General features: G+C 45.5%; 1 long non-coding RNA gene across 1 annotated transcript; it reads left to right on the top strand.

Moving 5' to 3' along the window:
* Positions 1 to 7,549: 7,549 nt before the first annotated feature.
* On the top strand, positions 7,550 to 8,722 carry LOC120680529. Its single transcript, XR_005677704.1, has 4 exons — positions 7,550 to 7,566; positions 8,122 to 8,274; positions 8,380 to 8,422; positions 8,514 to 8,722. It is a non-coding gene; the product is annotated as an uncharacterized LOC120680529 (long non-coding RNA).
* The last annotated feature ends 3,972 nt before the right edge of the window (positions 8,723 to 12,694 follow it).

Below are 12,694 nucleotides of genomic sequence, written 5' to 3'. Positions count from 1 at the left end.
TGTCATGTGGCTAAGGATGTAAAACGCATAACAGATATCTGAATTATTTGATATCTGTATTCGCTTAAATATCAATATGGATATCTGTATTTGTATTTAAATTTAATATAATAGTAAAGTGGATATATTCGAATCCGTTTTTGATTGATTTTCTCTATCCGATTCCACATCCGTATTCGACAATATTCGACATTATCTGTATCCATTTTCATTCAAAAACTATTTAGAAAATTATATTTATTTATCACCACCCATATTATTAAGTTTTATAATAGAGATATAAAAATTAAATTTTCTTTTAAATTTTCTTGTTTTATCTTAAAATTACTTCTATATTTTTTATTTATATATAATAAAGAATTATGTATATGTTTGTTGCAATATATTTTTATTTCTAATTTTATTTTTATGTATTTATTTATTAACAAATTTATTAATAAATAAATTATTTTAACTAGCTATCTTTATTACTTTAGTTCGTACATGTGTAACAATTTTATAATTTGAAACTACTAATAAAGAAAATAGCTAAATGTTAGCTCATATATTAAGTCAATATCCGAATTAGAATCCGAATCCGAGACATCCGTTTTACATTCGTATTCGAGAATATCCGGATTTGTATCCGTATTTGATTTAAAATATGGTAAAAAGTATTATTCAAATTTGATTCCATGCGAATCCGATCCGTTTCTATTCGTACATGTGGCGATGGAGAGTCCTCGCGTCCTGCGCAAGAAATTCACACAAGCTGTGCCTGAGCCGGTGAACCCTGAGGTCGTCCACACACACACAAGACTAAAACGAAAACATTGGCACTCGTGTGGTTGAACACGATTGCGAAGAGTCTAGTTTGGTGCTTGTCACTGAGCACCCTTAACTAATCTCTTAGCCTAATTTCACCCCTCTAGGGGCCGTAGAGATAGAGCTGACCAGTTTACTCTTGCGCCTGCAAGACTCCGCCTCGGTTCATGAAGCCATGTGCAGTGTTCATCGGTTAGTGCCATTGGAACCTGAATCCCTGAAGCCATCACGTGCAGTGATATTACTGCATTCCACACACAGTAGTTCCTGACTTCCTGTTTCTGTATTACCACACTTTTTCTATATCACTTAAAGGTAAATGATGAGGACATGAAACCTATGGATACGACCATGATAGTTAAATATAAGGTGAGCTCGTTTCTATATTTGCATAATGATTTTTGGTATAATTCACTTGGTTCCACTTGTACATGTCAATTTTTGATTGTAGGCCAAATATAAAGTTGAACTTTCGTTTTACCGGTAGACTGATAGTGAATCATTGCGAAGGTCATAACTCAGTCATTCGGAGTGCGATTGAGGTCCATGAGCTCTTGATGGAAAGCTTATTTGATAAGCTTTCAAATAGATCTGCCATTGTTTCTGTCGGAAGCTACATTGTCGTCATAGGCTTATTCATCCTTGGGATCCTGGCCCAAATTGGAGAACGCTCCAAAGATTTGTAGAGGAGTTTGAAGATGCCCAAGAACGTCCTCCTCCATGGCCACCACCTTAGGAGACCTGCAAGGCGGTCCAAGTCAAGTTGGAGGCCCAAACCAAGTCGATTTCGAGTCTGTTTCGGAGTCTAGGAGCAGTCTGCACTAAAACGGGCGCCACGGTCGCATACGGGCTCGGATTAGGCCGCACTTTATATGGTTGGAAAGATAATTCCAAGACGCTTGCAATGGCACCAGTCCCAGGCCCAAATTCGTCTGGAGTCGTCAGAAATCGTCCGAGAAAGTTGACGTCCAGAATCTGTTCCGGTGCTGCGTCACTGTTTTTGGTTCGATGGTCCGTGTATCGTGTTGGAGCCCAATAGGGGGTGCGTCCAGGGGTCCCTCAACGACTCTAGGGTCTTCATTAATAGCCGCCGCCACATTGTAAGGGTTTGAATTTTGCTTAGATTCATTCTGTCAAGAACAATTGTCGCCGTTCATCGGTTTGTGAGACCCCAACTTGTGAGATTAATCATTCATCTGCAGAGTCACTTCAATTGAGCTGCGTTCTTTCGAGTTCTTGCTTGTGTTCTTCGTTACGCTTGCAGGGATTAGCTTTCTTGGCGAGGTCAACCGAGTTGTGACACGGTTGATAACTAGATGAGTTGTGGTGCTAAGATTGCTGGATTCAGGTCTAAGGATCTGAAGCTGGATCGGTGTATTGCACTCCGCCTACAACGAGAGTTATCCATAACCTGACGGAAGATCGGGACCCCGTCCCCATTATTTGGTATCAGAGCTTCAGGTATACCGTCAGGTTTACATCTATCCTTTAGTTCGAGTGTTTTCGCTTTCGTCCCATAGTCCGCCATATTTCTTTCCAACCTAAAACCATCCACGCCATATCCTTTGCATAATTCAGTTTCAGAGTTCGCAGTATTGAGTTTTTGTCCTAGGTCAAGTTCTTGCTGCTGGTTTAGATCGTGTTTCAATCTAATTTATGTGATCCCCCTTTGTTTTCCATCAACCCTTGCCATCACCATCCACAAGATCCACATCTTTCGTCCATATAAGATCCTGATTCAACTGTCTTCCATAAAATAGTCATAACTTTTGCATCCGAACTCGAAAAAGTCCAAACTTTATATCTATGGAGAACTACAGAAAATTTTAGATCTGTTCCATCCTAGCTTAGCTAGGTTCGAAAAAATTAGAATTGCAAAATTCGATAAGGAAAACTGAGTTTTGGAGCCGACAAGTTTGGTATGCATTTGAGAGCACAATCATGATTTTGAATAGACCACATCTTTTATCCAATTGAGCTCACATTTTTTGTGGTTTGTTCTTGTGTGCTCCTTGCTGGAAAAAATATATCAAAAGTATAAGAGAAAAAAAGGTTGAGAAAAAAAAGAAAAATAGTGAATGAAAAAAAAACAAGAAGAGAGGAGCACATAAGCAATAGCCAATAGCTCTATTTGTTTGTGGTGTCTTTTGCCTTGTCCTTGTTCGTTGCTATCTATCATACTTGTTTCCCTCTCTTTTTATCACAAATTGGTGCTAGGAACACGTACATGCCAGCAATTAGGACAAGTGCTTTGGACATTTATTCAATATTGCTATCTGTGACTGACTTGTGTGCCACATACAAATATTTTTGTTCCTTTGTGTGCCTTCCAAGCTCCACATATACACTTCAGATCAGTAACCCAGAGGATCTTGCAATCTTGGTACCACTTCCTCACAGGTATCACGAACCAGCCACCGGTTGTACCATCCACTGCACGCGTGGGTAAGAACTTTGTAAGAGTTTGGTAAGACGCTTGAGAGTGTTTGCCTTTTTGCATAACCACATCCTAATAGATTATAGGAAAATATACTTCTGTGTGTTTTCTTGTTTTCCACTAACAATGACATGTTACAATTATAGAGATGGAAGAAAGATGACGACTCAAGGCCCTTCAAACATTGCAGCACCAAACCATGTAAAACGAGGTACAATTGATATTTCTATTACTTCTTTTGATGGTGATTGCAATTATTCTGAATATGCTAAGTGGGAGCTTGAGGTAGATAAGGAATTGCTTTCAATCATTAATGTTTCTGAACATGAACGAATTAGAGCCATCACTAGTACTTTCACAGGATATGCTTTAACATGGTGGCAGTTTCGTTGTGAAAATTATGAGACACCTAAAACATGGTTGATGTTGAAACAACTTTTAAGATATGACTATGTGCCTATATACCACTCTATTTTGTGTGAAGAACTTCAATTTCTCCAACAAGGTAGCAAATCAGTGAAATCATATTATGAAAAAATGCAAGCTTTAATATTACGATGTGAAATAGATGAATGTGTAGAAGCAACTGAGAATAGATTTTTGCATGGGCTTCAACCTGAAATTCAGAATGTTCTTAATGATCAGTATTACACTTCTCTTTCACAATTATTTGAACTTGCTTGTATGGCTGAGAAACAATTATTTCATGCACCTATTTGCAAAAATGAAGAGCAACAAATAGAGGAGCAGCGTCTTGTTATACCGCCATGTATGCCTAACATTTTGCAGGACTTTGGAGATTACAAGCAACATGAGACAAATGAGGAGGAAGATGTACACACAGCTTTTGGTGAAATTTCAGTACCAACACTTCCACTTCCTTCCACTGAGATTGAGATCATAGGTAATAACATTTGTGAAACACTGCAAGGTGGGGATCCTTTTTCTACTCTACCTTTGTCACAAGCTGAGGTGCATGATGTTTCTTGTGATAAAGAAGAGTTGTGTGACATCATTACATTGGAGCGAAATAGTTGTGTTGAAAATATAATTTTGTTCCCATTGAATCTGAAAATGATAAGCTCAAATTATTATCTTCTTTAAATACTTTGGGTTATATAGAATTTGATAATCTTTGTACTCTAAGTAGTTTGAAGGAGAAATTTATATACGCTGAATTGCCATTGTTGCATAGATGTATATATCATTTTATTGGGCGATATAATTGTAAAGGAGAGTATATGGTGCATCGTGTCTATATGTGCTCAAATCTGAAATCTACTTTGGTTGTGCAAGAATTTGTTCAAGTAGAAGGTTGCAATAATAATAATCATATACTTTAGTTGTGCAAGAATTTGTTCAAGTAGAAGGTTGCAATAATAATAATCATATCTTGTCGACATCCCCTAGTTTTGTTTTAAAGAAACATGTTAACTTTCAAGAAGGGGAGCAATATTGGTTACTACCAACAACCTGTCCTCCAACTAAGCTCAAACTGAGGACGGTTTGCTGTCAAGAAGGGGAGGATGATGAGGACATGAAACCTATGGATACGACCATGATAGTTAAATACAAGGTGAGCTCGTTCCTATATTTGCATAATGATTTTTGGTATAATTCACTTGGTTCCACTTGTACATGTCAATCTTTGATTGTAGGCCCAAATGTAAAGTTGAACTTTTGCTTTGGCGGTAGACCGATAGTGAATCATTGTGAAGGTCATAACTCACAAGGTCTTCAAATCATCATGACATTCTACCATTGTTTCTGCCGGAAGCTACATTGTCGTCATGGGCTTGTTATTCATCCTTGGGATCCTGGTCCAAATTGGAGAATGCTCCAAAGATTTGTAGAGGAGTTTGAAGATGCCCAAGAACGTCCTCCTCCATGGCCACCACCTTAGGAGACTTGCAAGGTGGTCCAAGTCAAGTTGGAGGCCCAAACCAAGTCGACTTCGAGTCCGTTTCGGAGTCCAGGAGCAGTCTTCACTAAACCGGGCGCCACGGTCGCATGCGGGCTCGGATTAGGCCGAACTTTATATGGTTGGAAAAATAATTCCAAGACGCTTCCAATGGATCCAGTCCCAGGCCCAAATTCGTCCAGAGTCATCATAAATCGTCCGAGGAAGTTGACATCCAGAATCTGTTCCGGTGCTGCGTCAATGTTTTTGGGCCGATGGTCCGTGTATCATGTTGGAACCCAATTGGGATGCGTCCAGGGGTCCCTCGACGACCCTAGGGTCTTCATTAATAGCCACCGCCACATCGTAAGGGTTTGGGTTTTGCTTAGATTCATTCTGTCAAGAACAGTTGTCGTCGTTCATCGGTTTGTGAGACCCTAACTTGTGAGATTAATCATTCATCTACAGAGTCACTTCAATTGAGCTGCGTTCTTTCGAGTTCTTTCTTGTGTTCTTCGTTGCGCTTGCAGGGATTAGCCTTCTTGGCGAGGTCAACCGGGTTGTGACACGGTTGATAACCAGAGGAGTTATGGTGCTAGGATTGCTGGATTCAGGTTTTAGGATCTGAAGCCGGATCGGTCTGTTGCACTCCGCCTACAACGAGAGTTATCCATAACCCGACGAAAGATTGGGACCCGTCCCCATTAGTAAAGCCTACACGAATAGCCCACTTCAACTCGCCACTTGAGCCCCATGGCCCAATAAGCAGGCAGGCGAATAGTGTGAGTTGCATCGCTTCAACTGAGGGCTTCTTTGGTTGGAGCCTGGCAAACTTGCCTGCGCCAGGCAGCGATCCCAGGATCGTTGCCTGGGCAGGGGACCTGCCTGCCAGGCGCCATCCAAACAGGCCCTAAATGACTGATCAAAACTTGGGTATATAGTTGAAGGTCCAGTTCTCGCAGTTCATCGCAAAGTTACCTCATGATTCGTGAAAGATCGCTGTATCTGTATTATCCCTCACAATTTTATCTGAACATGCACACTAACATACGACAGTCGTAACTGAAATTGGAAGCTCAACATGCAATCTCATCTCATCATACAGGTTTTTTTTAGGGTAATCTCATCATACAGGTGCAGTCCTAATTTCGTGGTTTGCGGCCTGCAAGTGTGCAACGGTAGGTGACTCGGCCTGCACGCAATGATGCGTTTGTAGAAAGGGAGGCCCAGGGCACCCAGCGTTGGAGAACAGGGGAAACACAAACACAGAGAGGCGCCGGTGCCAGTGCGCCACTGTCACTCTGCAGTGCCGTTGGGCTTTTCACCACGGTCACTGACCATCGTGGTGGGACTGATGACAAACCGTATTGGACAAAGGCAGCATTTCTATATGTCATTCGCGCACCGCTCCGTGCGATTTCAGGGTGGTCACGATAGCAAAAATTACATTCACCGCACGATTCTCATCCAACGGCACTCAGCTCTCCTGTTTCCGACAACTCATTTCACACTACATGTCGCTCTTCTATTCGCCGGAAGTTTATCGGCCTGCACCGTCGCCTGTGACTCTTGGCCTTATCGTCTCTGACCTGCCTGTCTCCTTCATCTTCCTTTCATTTCCTTCCTGCTCTCCACCCGCCGAACGAGCTGATGCGCTTCCGTCGCGCTCACATTGCCATCGAGTTCCGCCCGCCCCATTGCCATCATTTCCAACCGGAATCCCCACCAACTACGCCGCTCGTCGGAGCCCCTCCATTCCGTACGCTTCTTCACTGTAACTTCACAAATCTATACGATTCAGTTTATGCCTCTTGCCCTATAGGCACCTCGATAAATCTGGCTTCAAACCTGTTTGTTCCGTTCTGCACCAGATCCAACAATGTGGCTCCACTAATGGTCATTTGTTGCTTCTGCTGCTCCGTGTGTTCTACTCATAGTCACAAAGTTCCTAGGTCGACCGAGTCGAGGAACGGGGTCGAGGGTCGAGGGTCGTCACTTTATAAAATTGTGGTACGAAGGGGGTATACCTCTGTGGAACGATAAATTATTATGTGGAACATGACCCTGATTCATCCGGGTCGATATTTTCGGGTCGATGCGTCTTTAAAAAGACAAAAACTATATATGTACTACTAATGAAGAAACTAATTTGCACAAACATATAAAAATGTATAAAAAGAGTACATTTAGACCATAGTACACGTACTCGGCTCATTATCTAATAAAAACCACACCCTTAACCTTCTTATCCCAATTAAATCTGCTAGTAATGGGGCTGTGACCCCTCTCAAACCGGGACGCGATCCAATCCTAAATGGGACACTGACCCTCTTTGACCCCGACCCTCGAATCGGAACGGCGTTCCCGGGTCGTGGGACGGGGCATCGACCCCGAATCCTGTGACTATGGTTCTACTCCATTACAGGTATGTTCCCTGTTCACAACCCTATACAGATTAGTATTTGCTGCTCCGCCGCGGCGGCGCCGTAACCTTGCTCTCCGCCGCGCGCGTGGTCTTGCTCCTTCGCCCTTGCTCTGCGCCGCACCACTGGTCATGCACGGCGGCCGCTCAGCGCCCACAGCGGTGGTCGTGGTGCTCTGCGCGGCCGGACGGCACCGTGCCGTCGTTCCCGCCGCGGGTCATAGCCGCTGCCCACCGAGCAACCGGTGGAGTTGTTGCCTCTCGGGCCGGCTAGCAGCAGGGCAGCTCGCCGTGGCCATCGGCCTGGCAACACGAAAAAGGGGTTGCTCCCTCCCACGCAGATGTGTGCTTCCTGGGGCTATTTTACAAAGCTCAATTTTCTTCACATTACCCAAACTGCCCGCACGCCTTTTACCATCACTTTTTTTACTCCATTGACAATGCTCTCAGACCTACTTGCGTATCTTTCCCATTGTACACAGAAATCGATTAACCTATTGTGGTTACCTACAATATACTGCATCCGACCTTCAGTACTTATGTGCTTCAACTTCGCAGGTTGTTATCCTCACTGCAAATTACCACGAACCTGCATCCCAATCGACAAAAATCAGGTGCTTACAAAAGCAGGTTGGTGCTATATTCATGGCTTTGCATACTCTGGAGAAACTTCAGATGAGGACGACCCCAATGACGCCTACTATTATGCAGGTTAGCATACATTTCTTTTACTAGCCTGAAATAACAAAACTACTTTGTAACACATGAACTACACATATCGATTCGTAATTATATGTTTTTTTCCCAAAATTGCAGACTCAGATCGTGAACCAAAAAAATTGGTAATCTAAGATACCAGGTGCATACTCATCCTACAATGTTGAGTCCCTTTTTCTTGTTATCTTTTTTCTTAAAAAAAAGGAAACTAATACTCACTTCCTAATTCGCAGCCCCTCCAAAAGCACGATAAGACATCGAGACCTTCCCATCTGAAGCAAGTGGAAAAAGCAAAACCATTTCCAAAAACCCAACTTATCTCCTATTTCTATGTCTCTAATTATGTATGTTTATAAAACTATGAGCTTGTATATAACTGAATATCTACATCTGAACTCGCGAGCCTATGAAAATATTATGCATATTATTAAATTATACTACCCTATCATTAGCCTATTATCTACACAAAACACAGACTGCTCTGCACAAACCATACCAACATGCAATAATACCTACCACAGATGAACTTATTATGTCACATATAAAATAAAAAAACACACACAACGATAGCGCACCAAGGGCGCGCGCAAAGTACTCGTCTCACTTTAGGCTGCGTTTAGTTCCCAAAAAAGTTTGCGCAGTACCTGTCACATCGAATTTTCGGACACATGTATGGAGCATTAAATGCAGTTGAAAAAATAACTAATTACATAGTCTAATTGATTCCTACGAGATGAATCTATTGATGCTAATTAATTCACAATTAGACATTAATTATCAAATAATAACGAAATGTGCTACAATAACCAAACCCAAACTTTTTCAACAACTAAACACCCCTTAGGGCAAGTACAACGGTACAGACAACTGCTGTCTTTTTGAGACAAACAGACAGGTTAAACAGACAGCTTGTACAATGTATTGTCTGTTTAGCTGTCTGCAGGGTGTTTAATTAATCTTTTAACACAAATTGTGGTGATCTAGTGCATGATTGATCTTTGTAGCTATTTTGTTGCATACATGAAATAATGCATAATACATTCAAATATATATAATATGAAATGACGATCTTCAAGCCATCCGAGTCCTCCATGTCCCACAGGTCCAGCCACATCTTGCTCATTTGCATCGTCTAAGAAGCAAAGGGTGATGCTCTGTAATTTCAATCTTTCTGAAAACAAAGAGAAGTGCATGCAGACAGCCAAGAAATCCTCTTACCTTGCTGGCCGGCAACATTCTCATCTCCTCCTCCTGAAGCCACTCCATCTCCTTGCTCTTGTGCAGGTACGACGGGGCAAAATGAGAAGCAAGTCAGAGCAGGGAGCAAGCATAAACAGGCATCCCCACCGGCCACTGCGCGCAGCAAATCCTCTGGTGCCCCTGTCTCCACGCATCAGGTCGTACAGCGGGCGGCAGCCTCGTCGAACGAAACATCTGGGAGCACGAGCTCACGTCGTAGATGAACGAGTCGACGAAGCCACCTTAACTGCAGCTCGCGGAGGTGAATTTTGCAAAATTGCGCTGCATGTCTACGGCAATCAACAATGCGTTGTACGTGCCCTTAGAGCGTGCGAGAGGGAAGATCATTGCCGGCTCGGACGGAAAGGTCGCGTTATGGACGTTGTTGTTGCCTTGCAGGTGAGAGACTTTGCGAGGGAATGGGGAGCCCTTTCCAGTTTCTACTGGTAGTGCAACTGCTGAAAGCCAGTGCGCTGCTGCTGCACTGCTGGTGGTGCCTTTTCTTTTGTTGTAGTTGAACCCAATCGTGGCCTGATGATTTTGCACTTTTGCTGCTTACAGGTAATAAGGCAGGCCCAGTATGCAACCCATTAAGAGGTCAAGGGCCCGTGCAGATGTCTAGTTTAGTTAGCTGTGAAAGTTGTCTCCTTACAAGGCTCAAAGTGCCCTGAAAAGCAGAATTTTAGGGCCCAAATTGATGTGCTAGACTTCTCTTCTGCGAGCACTATACGTCCAAGAAATAACTGGGATCTCGGAAGTCCTGTCAAAGAGAATGGGAAAAAATAACGAGAGTGCGTTTCTCGTTAACAAGAAAATAAATGAAACACATCACAAATGAAAAAAAATGAAAGACACTATAAAAATGCAATGTGCATGTTTAGCAGAAATTCCACGCTTAATGGCAATTTATCTTCGTTGTTGATCTTTAAGAAAACGCTGTTGACCATTTATGTCCTCCAAATCAGTCAGCTCGACTGCTCGAGCTTTTTAGCAGAGACCCGGACCCTGAGCTTTCACAAACGGGACCTTCTACAGGCTACAGCTATACTATACTGTTAACGTCCATAACATACACACTCTATGTGTTTATGTGTGTCAACAATGAAGTGATTAGATGCATGATTATACCAGTTTTTTTTTACACAAAGATGTGCCGAGCTTTATTAGGAAGCTCTCTTGCGAAAGAAGGGGAAAGCTTGTGGCAATCGCCGATACGATTTGTGCTGCAATGAGCCAATGATCCTCCAATGCAAACTGCTAGTAGCAGCACGTAAGGCATCTCTTTTTTTTTTTCTTGAAAGAATATAAGGCATCTCTTCTTCCATTGCATGTCGCATGTTACATTACATGCGCAGACTTTTTCAAAAGGAAAAAAAAGGCATGTACTGAAGAAGTAGGCACATTTACCCGCAAAAAAAAAGAAAAAAAGAAGAAGAAGAAGTAGGCACATTCAGTTGTCTGCATACTGTTTCGAACCGTTGAAGATTCTCAGCTGGATACAGTCCACGCCTCCATGGTAAAGTGTTCCAAACCACCGTCTTACCACGTTGGATACAGGATAATTTTTATTGATCTGCACCAATTGATTTCCTCTCCCTGTTCCATTTCGTGCCAGGTTGCCAGCTGCAAGAAATAAAACGAGCCTCAGAGATTGTTGGGCTCCATGGTAAGACTGAGGCCAACAGCGCGAGGCAAACGCTTTTTTGCCTCGCGCTCGGCACTATGTGCGCTAGGCAGCTCCTCCAACAGCCATCGCAACACAGGAGAGGCATTTTGCCTTCGAGGCGTATCGCGATGCAAATATGCTCCTCCTCTCTCCTCCAATGCAAATCGCGCACGCCTCCTCGCTCTCTCCCTCGTTCTCTCCGCCTCTCGTCGCCTCGCCGCGGCCCTCCACCCTCCCTCCCTCGCCGGCACCCCTCCTCCCTCCCAGACCTCCTCTGCCTCTCCAGATCCGGCCCCTGGCCGGGTCCACGGCGGCCAGATCCGCCCTCCGCCGGCGCTCCTCCACCCCTCCATCGCCGGCGCCCTCCCTACGCGGCTCCCTCCCTCCCCGGCCGTTGTCTTGGGCGGGCGCACTCCGCGTCGCCGTGGCCCATCGAGCGAGGTCTGCGCGCGAGCAGCGCCGCCTCGCGGGCAGGCGAGCTCTGCGCCGCCGCGCAGGAGCAGAGGACGCCGAGGAGCAGGGGAGGCTGGGTCTTCCTCCTCTCCGGCGGATCCCGGCGACCGCGAGCCTCCTCCCCCTTCTCTCCCTCCGCTCCGACGGCGTGCCCTCCGCTGGCGCTCCCTACGCGGCTCCCTCCCTCCCCGGCGGGCGAGCTCCGCGCCGCCGTTGTCCGCGGGCGAGCTCTGCGCGCGGGCAGCGCCGCCTTGGGCGGGCGAGGTCCGCGTCGCCGTGGCCCGCGAGCGAACTCCGACGGTGGATCCTGGCGACCATGAGCCTCCTTCCCCTTCTCTCCCTCCTCTCCGCCGGCGCTCCCTACACGGCTCCGTCCCTCCCCGGCGGGAGAGCTCCGCGCCGCCGCGGTCTGCGGGCAAGCTCCGCGCGCGGGCAGCGCCGCCTTGGGCAGGCGAGGTCCGCGTCGCTGTGGCCCGCGAGCGAGCTCCGCGCGCGAGCAGCACCACCCTGCGGGCAGACGAGCTCCGCGCCGCCGCAGCCTTGGGCGGGCGCACTCCGCGCGCGAGCACCGCCGCGCCGCGGGCAGGCGAGCTCTGCGCCGCCGCGCAGGAGCAGAGGACGCGCGCGGGCAACGCCGCCTTGGGCGGGCGAGGTCCGCATCGCCGTGGCCCGCGAGCGAGCTCCGACGGCGGATCCCGGCGACCGCGCGGCGTGCATGCGTGCGTGCCTAAGTTTTTGCCTCTCCCGCGGTTTTTGCATTCGCTGTTGGAGAGACGAAGTTTTTGCCTCTCCCAAGTCTACTGTTCACGCGAGGCAAACTCGCGATTGCCTTCCCATTTTGCACTATATTGTTGTTGAAGTCAGTCTAACATGCCGAGATCAGATCGAGGAGCCAATCAGTCTGGGCAGAAATATAGTATATTTTTCTGAAACATTGAGCACAACTATACATTCCCGGGGTCAAATTTGCTACTATTACAAGAATCTAATCTGGCGCAGCCAGTCAACTGTTCGCAAACTTCAACATTTACGGTGCACCGAGTCTTCATACACGAT

The sequence above is a fragment of the Panicum virgatum genome, chromosome 7N (genome assembly GCF_016808335.1).
Source record: "Panicum virgatum strain AP13 chromosome 7N, P.virgatum_v5, whole genome shotgun sequence".
Lineage (NCBI taxonomy): Eukaryota > Viridiplantae > Streptophyta > Magnoliopsida > Poales > Poaceae > Panicum > Panicum virgatum.
The sequence above is the reverse complement of the archived record's forward strand: the minus strand, read 5'-3'. Positions and strand labels throughout refer to the sequence as shown.